This window comes from Poecilia reticulata, linkage group LG5 (assembly GCF_000633615.1).
Source record: "Poecilia reticulata strain Guanapo linkage group LG5, Guppy_female_1.0+MT, whole genome shotgun sequence".
Taxonomy (NCBI): domain Eukaryota; kingdom Metazoa; phylum Chordata; class Actinopteri; order Cyprinodontiformes; family Poeciliidae; genus Poecilia; species Poecilia reticulata.
Window position 1 is genome coordinate 28,902,815 of NC_024335.1, and position 9,974 is coordinate 28,912,788.

Consider the following 9,974-nt stretch of genomic DNA (forward strand, 5'->3'; position numbering starts at 1 on the left):
AGAATCGGTGACAAAGGGCAGCCTTGGCGGAGTCCAACTCTCACCGGAAACGAGCCCGACTTACTGCCGGCAATGCGGACCAGACTCTGACACCGGTCATACAGGGACCTGACAGCCCGTATCAAAGGGCCCGGTACCCCATACTCCCGGAGAACCCCCGACAAGACCCCCTGGGGACACGGTCGAACGCCTTCTCCAAGTCCACAAAACACATGTAGACTGGTTGGGCGAACTCCCATGCATCCTCCAGGACCCTGCTGGTCTTTTCATTTGACCAAAATGTTTCTTCTAACTGAAGGTAACACAAATGTTCTGGAACGGTTCCACCCTCTCTTGAATTGAATGTGACAGCAAATCTGAGGGTATAACTAATCATAGAGTGATAAAGACTTTATAAAATCATTTTCTTATTTCTTAAGTGAAAACTAACAGTTTTATTTTAAAAGTCACTCAGCAATTAGGAAGTGAATACTGTGGCTACGCAAACATCTGTTATTCAGGCATCCTTTAATTTAAATGTTGATATAAATTTTATTTGTTTTATTTATTTATTTATATTTATTTATTTATTTTTGCAAAACCAATACAACCAGAGGATAAATTTTATTTCCACTGTGACTAAATGATGGCATTTCAGAAATTATTTACACCTTTCTCAATAATCAGTGGGATCATTTCCATATGGATCAAATTATTTAAAACCTTCACTCTTAATTATATTCCCAGAAGATCCACAGAACTGGCGCTTGGTTCCTGCTGCATCCACGCTTTCTGTCGTTTAAATATTCTGCAGATGAGGCTAATTAGACACACACACATGCGCGCGCGCACACACCCACCCACGCACACACACACTCACACATACGTCTATCGTTGCAGAGACTTTCCATCAATCTGACCCTATCCATAACCATTACCAGTATGACTAACCCTAAACAAGGGTCATACCTACATTTCAATCGATCCAGTTACCAAACAGTAAAATATGTTCAACTGAATTATTCAAAGTAGATTAAAAGGTTTCCATCAAGTCATTTACCTGCAGAATTCACTCCTCCTGGACGAACACGTAGGAACAATCACTTTAGTTGTGTCCCTCATCCCAAGCATATGCACGTAGCGACAGTGGAGAGGAAAAACTCCCCTTTAACAGGAGGAAACCTCCAGCAGAACCAGAACCAGAACCTGGCTCAGAACTAGCAGCCATCTGCCACAACTGACTGGAGGTTTGAGCCAATAAACCCAATAGACTGCTTCAGAGGATTTGAAACCACTGCTTGACAGAGGGGCTACTTTTTGTCCTAAAATGTCACAGTACTACAACTTCGTACTTGTCAAAATTATTTACCTGAAGAAAGACTTCAACTTCAACGTGTTTCCTTTCCTAAAAGTCGAAACGTGACAAACATCAGAGGCATCGATTTGAGCGCAGTTCATTTGTGGGCTGATCACAGATGGATAATTTGTTCTGATCTTTTCCCTTTGGCCATGGAGAGAGGGGGTGGATGGGGGCAGAGGAAGGGGGATGGGACGCTCATGTCTGAGACCTCTTGCTATCAAATATTTGCTGTGAAAGCGTCGTCACTGTCCATTAGCGTTCCCCTCTCTCTCTCTCTTTCAGTTTTCTGGGTGCATTAACCTCCTCTCCACAACGCTCCCAAACAAAGGAAGGACTGTATTTCACAATGAGAATGTTTGCATGCGTGTGTGTGTGTGTGTGTGTGTGTGTGCGTGTGTGTGTGTGTGTGTGTGTGTGTGCGTGTGTGTATGCATGCGTGTTTGCGTGTATTCAGTTTTCTGCCATTTCCACAGAATATCCACCGTGTTGAAACGCTTAGCAAACACCTGTCTACATCACAATACTACTGCGTACACCTGACCCAGTGACACAAAACACATCGTGCGCATTCATGCCGTAATCCTCCCACAGGCGAATGAAGCCTCTCAGAATACACACACTCACACTCTTAATAAAAAGGCCTTTTTAAGTACAGGGTTCCTAATAACTTCAGCTCTCATTTGAACACCAAACATTCCTGGCCTCAAATTGAACCACAGTGCAGAATCAGCTCCACAAAAGACCTGAATGGTCCAATATGAATCATGACACAACTTCAGTATCAGTGTTAAAAGAACGATATGCAGCCACCGACAGTGCTGCTGACTAAACTATTATACCACACACACTCAGACAGACTGCACTCTCTTGAGCTGTTTAAGTGCTTCAGCTCATTTCTCACAGAAATGTCTTTGTACATTTAGGAAACTGGTCCTTGAAATCTTTTTCCTTAAACTCCAAAGTACCAAAAAAAGGTTAAATTTTACGTCTCAAACATTTCAAGCAACGCATGCAAACTCCACATGGTGACCAAAAGTAGAGAAAAAGTCTTTAGTTTTCCAGCTATGCTGATGTCACACCTCTCTGTACTGCTGACAAAAAGCCACTAATGCACAAATTACCTGCATTTCAGGTAATTACATTTCAGATAAGTTCACACAGAACAAACTAAGGTTCTAGTTATTGGCACAAACCCCCAGATGGCACATCTTCAAACATCGACGAGGAATCAAAAACAGAAAAGAATGTATTTTGTCTTCTAGAGAATATTGCAATAGGTTGGCCCGTTCTCTCTCAGTCCAGTGACATTAGCATATGCTGTTACAACCCTGGAAAATAATTACTTTAATGCTGTTTAATGCTTCAGTCTTCCTGAGAAGACCACATCTTCAAAATGTAGCTGCAAGAATTCTGACGCAGACCAGGAAGCGATCTGGCATCACAGCAGAGCGTGAGTCTTTGCAGGGCCAGCTGTGGCATTTCCAATTGTTTTTATGGAACACTTATTGGTTTTTAAAATTGTTAAAGGTATTAGTTCACCCTATTCATCAGATTTGCTTCTCTCCTGCAGGCCACCTGACCCCGCAGGCCTTCTGTTAGTCATTTTCATTTTCTCATTACGCTCCTCACCTTGGGAGCAGCCTTCCTGATGCCTGGCTGCTGACCGAGGTGATCGTTTGAGAAACTTCTCGGTTCAGCCAGGGTTTTAGTTGGATTTTAATACATAGTCTTTTTATTCATTTACATTTTATTATTTCCATTTAATTTCATATTTGAATTATTATTATTATTATTATTATTATTATTATTATTATTATTATTATTATTAGTATTATTATTATTACTATCCATTTGATTAGAGTACACTTGTCATTATTTTCGATTTTATCTTAGAGGGATTTTTTTTTCATTTGTTTTTATGATATTTACGAAAAGGCTTTTAGTATTTTTTGTTTTATTGATTTATTTTCATGTCATAATAATTTAATGTCCTTAATTAAATTATGTCTTTTTCTCTTAATTTCATTATTCCTGGTGTGATTGCATGTTTATCTGTGTGTTTTTAAACAGTAAAGAGAATTTTCTGTTGTCATTTGTATGAAAAGAGCTCTGCAAATAACATTTAACTGAACGCATAAATGTTTTTTTTTTTTTCATTCTTTACATGTTCTGTCAGGCACTGTAAAGAGAGAAAGCTAATAAGAGCTGATAAATGTGTCCAGCTGTCCAGGGGGAATGTCTCACACCACACACACACACGCATACAGGCGCGCACACACACAAATGCCCAACTGACCCCTCAAAAAAACACAGAGTTACATAAATTGTTTGAGATGTATTAATATTCTGTCTGATCAGGAAAGTGTCACACAGGATGTCTCTTAATGACCTCAAATAGGTCAAAGGTCAAAGTAAAGCACTCAAGGTTTCCCTGCTGGAGACCACTGGGGGGAACAGATGTAGTTCTCGGAGTGATAAACAGCTGATCACTGAAAAGCAGTCAGGCCTGAACGCTGAGAGGCCAGTGATAAAGAGAAAAGAGAAAAGACATCTACCAACAACAGCAACAAAAGCACATGATCATAGAGAGAAATTAGACTTTTGATTCCTGTTTCAAACACACACTGAAAGATCTGAATGAATCTTTACACCTGGGTTCAGACATTTTTATCAGAAAACGAACAGAGCTCAAACGTCGTCATATTAGCTAATGAGCTGAGCCATGTTCTATGTGGGGCTGTTTGCAAAAATTAACAGCGATAATTTGGGTATTTTAGCCTCCCATAGGTGGAAAATATATGGGAGTTAATTTTCAAAGTCATGTATATTTTTTATATAAATGTCACAGTTTCAAACTAAATATTGAGAAAGAAAGCTAAATGTTGATCTTACAAACTAAATGTTCACCTCTAAACTAAATACTCAGCAACTAAATATTAAGTTTGCAAACAAAATATGCATCATGTTCAGAGCTAACTTAATATTAAGCTAGCTAACGCTAACCTAACTAAACATTTAGTTTGGAGTCAAATATTTTGTTAAAAAACTGAATATTTAGCTTACTAATTAACTATTTGGTTTGAAACTGTGGCATCCATTAATAAATCAATAATATGGAGAAAATATGCCTTCAAAAATGAACCTCCATTTTTGTTTCCCATTATAAATATAAATTACTGCTGTTAAGTTTTGACTGTGTAGTTTTACACTAAGTACCCAGTGGTGTTCGCGCGATGCTCAGTCCTCAAAACTACAAAGGCTTGTTTAAAATGCAGCAACTTTGTGTTGTTTGAACCAACTGGACAACAAATGGACTTAGTGCAGCATCCAGATATCACACCTTACCAGCGCTGCACATCCGGCGTCTCCGCCGAGAGGATGGGGAGTATCAAAATATGCAAGCGAAGCAGATCTGAACTGGATGCATCCGTTTGCAGAGCGGGAGTTCAATGACATGCAGCACAGTAACTTCAAGAGCCACCAAGCTAACCACAGAGAATCACACTACAACCAATAGGTAGTAAACAGGCAGTTTTATCCTCAGTGAAAACTTGATTTACATCATTTTTGTTGTTGTAAATTTTTAATCTCAGTGATTTTTTATTTGAAATTTAGGTAAGTATTGAAATTGTTCAATACCATATTTTAATTTATTTGTTTATTTATTCTTCGTGGTTCATGTCTCCAGGTAAGAACATCCGCCATGCTCATTTCATCCACTGTTTACATCTGACTGATGTGCAAAACTGTGTGTCTTTCACAGAATGACATAAAGTCAATATGACAGGCTCAAATTCAAACAAGCATCAGATATAATCTGATTCAGGAGCACGTGTTTAAAAAGTCTGATCTTAAAAATGATGATTTCCTGTGATATGTGGGTTAAAAATAAGACAAGCTAGTAAGATTTAAAAAAGAACACAAAAAAAACTGGAACTGAGGAACAAAGCCAGAAAAAGCATAAATTGTCAGGCAGAATTAAAGCAATCATAACTGATGACCTGTGTGTTGGGCGAAGCATGGGCAGGAGCTTTTTTTTTTTTTTTTTTTTTTGCTTTCTCTCTATTCCACATTCTGCAATCCAAATAAGGACGTCATATAACAAAGACAAACATTAGATAACACAAGAATTATTGTTTATAATAAGGTAGCAAAAAAACAACCTTAAAAAGTAAGACATACAGTACAGCAACACCATACAGAACCAGAGATGAGTCTGTTTGATGCAACAGAGATTTCCCAAGTCACCTCCTCTCCAGCTTCAGGCAGGTAAACAGTGATGAGATGGAAGATGTGGTGGAAAAGGAGGACAAAGGTTGTGAGAAATGGAAACTGAGGGAATAGAGTTCACTCTGTTTGATTCCAGTCGGACTGTGGTTTTTACAAACAGCGGAGCGAAGAACAAAGAACTGCATATCAGCATTTTATAATGCAAACTGAGCTGAGTGCTGTGTTAATTATTATTGTTTTGTGATTTTTTTTTTTCTGGAGAAAACTGTCAAACTCAATTACCTTACAGAGTGAAGTGGTATATAATCCTTGCATGGGCTTCGCTGAACCACACACAGTCTGCACGTGTTTCAGAGCCTCTGTCAGAGCAGCTTTCACGTAGAGGTGCTTGGTCACCGCTTTGTAGATCCTTGTGTGTCAATCCTTCAGCATACAGGGGAGAGGAAAAAAAAAGAGCAAACACAAAGACTTGAGGTTCTGTCAGCTGAATTCAGAGCTGGGAGACAGAGCAGCAGCAGACGCTCCAGAAATAAAGGAAGGAAAAAGTCTTCTTTTATAGCATTTAATCTGTTTTCCTTTGCCCCCCACAACTCACTCTGTTCCTTTTCCTTTCTCTGAGCTCTCACTGTGTCAGAACGTTACTCTCTCTCCGACACACACTTACACACTGATTCTCCATCTGTCACCGCCTCCTCTTCGTCACCACTCCCCCTCATACATTATTAATGCGTCTCAGACTCACGCTCCACTGCTATCACACACGCACGCACACGCATGCACGCATACACACACACACGCGCACACACACACAAACACACACACGTGCATTTACATTACAAAATATAGACAAATGCACTACATGTTCATGAAAGTCAGATGTGGCGGCAAACGGTTCCAGCCAAAATGTTGAAGATACAAAGGTGAAACGAAAACTTTGTGATGCAATCATAAAAAATTTTTTAAAAATCAGCATGTCCTATGATATATTTAGGACTCTTTTCCAGAATACACACACATGCAAATATCAGTTGGCACATTGGGGACAATGTGGGCATTACACCACCAACCCCAGCCCTCTGGCTAGTCTCCACCAGTCAGAGAGGTGAGTTTTTATGGAAACTGTTCAAAAGATGCCAGCAGGCTCATTAGTTAGGATTGTAAACTGGTTGCATGGCTGGTTGGGTCATTATCCTATTGGTTGTTGTCCTTAGGGGGGGCGAAGAAATTTGATTAAAATTGCATTTTCACTTGATAATGACAAACTCTGATGAAACATTAAAAACAGAGATTGCGATTGTCAAATTTGTTGTTCTATACAAAAAAATGCTAATAATGGTGAATGACATTACCATTATTTGGTAATGTCATTACCAAATAATGACATTACCAAATAGTAATAGTGGAGTAGTTCTACCTCTAGAGGTAGAACTACTCCACTGGATGTAGCTGGTGTATGGAAGAAGTGTGGTGCATGTGCATGTGTGTATAGGCATGTGTGCGTGTGCGTGTGTATGCGTGTGTGCGTGCGTGTGTGTGTGTGTGTATGYGTGCGTGTGTGTGTGTGTGTGTGTATGCGTGTGTGTGTGCGTGTGATAAGTTGTATTTTGAACAGAATTTGTTTGTTGGGCTCCAACCATATGTAGTGAAAGATTTGTTAGTCGAAGAAACGGCATGAATTTCTAAACACATATGTTTAATAGATACTTTTACCATTGATGCACAAAGTAACACGAAATGCTGTGATGACATTTGAAGTCCACCCTGTCCGTACCTGCAGATCTCAGCTGATTGGTCGGTGGTTGGCTTCTCTAGTAACTAGAAGAGCTGGGCTCCTCCCACTGGGTTCACGGTCAGACCTCGCCTCAAATAGAGGATGAATCTGGAGGTCAGGGAGCGACCACAGCCATCTATGGAGAACTGAAATACTTGAGATCCTCTCTAAAATGCGTATAACGTTTTAATAGTTAAAATACCAAATATATGCTAATATGCATTAATACAAACATTAGAAACTGTCTTGGTACCACAGATTTAGCCTGGTTATTCCCTTCCGGTGCAATTCTGCACGATTCTCATCTCCCTTGGATTTCTCCCATTGAGCTTGATTTCTCAGGTTGAATTTCAATTACGCCAATCAGTGAACAGAATCCATTCAGTCCATGTTGGCCACGCTTCCAAATATTGAGCCATTTAAAGTCACAGGCAAACTTTAGACACTGATTGCAGTTTCCCAACCAATCTTTAAATTTCGATTTTGGCCGATACTAATTTTTTTGTCTGAAATGTTGCTAAATACAGCAAGAAAGTTGCTGAGCTGGCAACAGTGGGGCGACTGTTATTAACAGCAAATGTACAGACATGACCTGGTGGGCGGGGCTAACAGTCAAACCTCTGAGGGGAGAACAGAAGAGGACAGTGGTTGATTTTTAGACCTTTGCTGAGGTAGATAAGATCGCAGGATAAGATCGGTTTCACATGCAAGTATCACCCAATCTCCAAACTCCCCAAATTAAGGAAATCTGTGCCGATAATCTGCTTTGCCAATAAATTGATGCCCGTTTACTTCTTAATAGCCGAGGATCCATACGGTCTGTTCGAAAGAAAGCATGAAACAAGCGGCTGGTTTCTACCAGGCTAACACAGAAGTTAACAACCACAGCCTTCCTTCTTTCCACTCTTGTAGATGCAGCCAATCAGCATCGAGAAAAATGAATGGCAGCACTACCAATGGTGTGTCAAGCAGCATGTTTTTCAGCTTCCCAAGCTGCATTTCCTTTCAAATATTTAAGAACGGAAAAAAATAAATCTGTGTGTAGGTGAAGTATTTTAGAGTAACGTTCCACAGAAAAATCTGTGAGTAAATGACTCTGCAAATACACCAGGAAGGAGTGGGAGTCCATTCACGACATACTTTAATCAAGCGACTTTTTCAGATCAAATTAAATTACGTGTAAAAAATAAAATTCACATTCTATTCTCGCGCATTGGTTTCTACACATTAGCATAGCATTTTGTACTAAAAGGTTTCTTTAAACACACACATCATTCATGCACAAAGAGAATTCTTTTATGCGAGAAAACCAATCATGCATTAATGCCAATGTAACACATGCACATACACTGAAATCACACACACACGCAAGGCACACACACAGAGTTATCCATGCATTCAGTGGAGGAAAGGAAGCGTCCCTCAGCTAGAGTAAATCTGAGTTTTCTCATGGATTTGGCATCGCTGGGAGAAAACTAACCAGAGAACAACGAGCTTGGCTGGAATTTAAAAAATACATTCAAGATCCATGGAAAAAAACTGTTATATAAGACCAAACACAGTCCAATAAACTCTTTTAGCCATCTGCTTACTTTTCGGTCTAAGTGGAATGAATCAAAATTAACTTTCATCTGTAATTATGACCAGATTGTAAAGGATTAATTTGATAACATGCCTCTACAAAGAAATTAAATGTCTTTGTTTGTTGAAGTGCTTTGAGATGACATTTATCGTATGTTGGCTCTATAGAAATAAGTTGAAATAACTTGAAATTAAATAAAACTGTGAGGAATCTAAGTAATTAATGTGTTTTTTTCATCAATCCAGTCACTCAAAGTTAATCTTTATTTATGGCAGCCAATAGAAGTCTCAGTTTCATGCTGTTTGGTCATCACACCACAGGATTTCGATCCTTAAGCTTCTGCTATTTGTATTTTCTGCCTGTGAACCTATCAACGCAGCTACATGTAGGTTAGCATCGGCTACCTCTGACAGGAGCCACCCAAGGTGATTTACACATCACTACATTTCTATTGTTGTAATAATCCATGTTTAGATATAATCTTCACGAAAAAAAAGGATTCAAAAATGCTTTTATGTGCCAAAATAAATATGAACTGACCCAGTTTCATTTTTCTGACTTTTGGTATATTCCACACAGTAGCATTGCTAGAACGCAGACAGTCGTTCTAGCAATGTTCAGGCTCACCTGAACATTCAACGCTGAGGATAAAACCCTGAGCTGCTGCTGGAGTTTATGCAGAGTATGTCTGGAGAACAGACTACATGACTTAAAAATATGAGCACGGATGCCTCTGTGTCAAAATTGATGTATGCGCTTCTGTGAGCGAGACTGGATCGATGTGACTCTGGTGCAAAAGTCACTAATAAATGAAACGTAAGGCTTTTACCTTGAAAGGGTAGAAGCAAAACATTGCAGTTTAATCTTCACTGCACTGACAGCTTGTCTAGTTTAGACATCATTTTAAATGTTTTCACAGCTTCAGGCAGTTTTACTTTCTCGATTCAACCCATTTTCAAATCTGTTCTTAATTCCCCTATTTTGTTTTAATTTTTTTGTTTTGTTTTCCTCACGTCCTTCTTCCGAATTATTTTACTTTATATATACATATA

At 39.2% G+C, this 9,974-nt stretch overlaps 1 protein-coding gene across 37 annotated transcripts in view; it reads right to left on the bottom strand.

The window, feature by feature from the left end:
• The window catches only part of nfasca (neurofascin homolog (chicken) a), a 106,068-nt gene that overhangs the window by 64,716 nt on the left and 31,378 nt on the right, over nucleotides 1-9,974 (bottom strand). For 34 of the 37 annotated variants that reach the window (XR_533796.2, XR_533797.2, XR_533795.2 and 31 more), the window contains exon 2: nucleotides 5,852-5,992. The exons of 1 other annotated variant lie outside the window; for it this stretch is intronic. The gene's annotated coding sequence lies outside the window, so the exon portion shown is untranslated. 2 more of the 37 variants (XM_008410278.2, XM_008410276.1) reach the window with 2 other exon arrangements.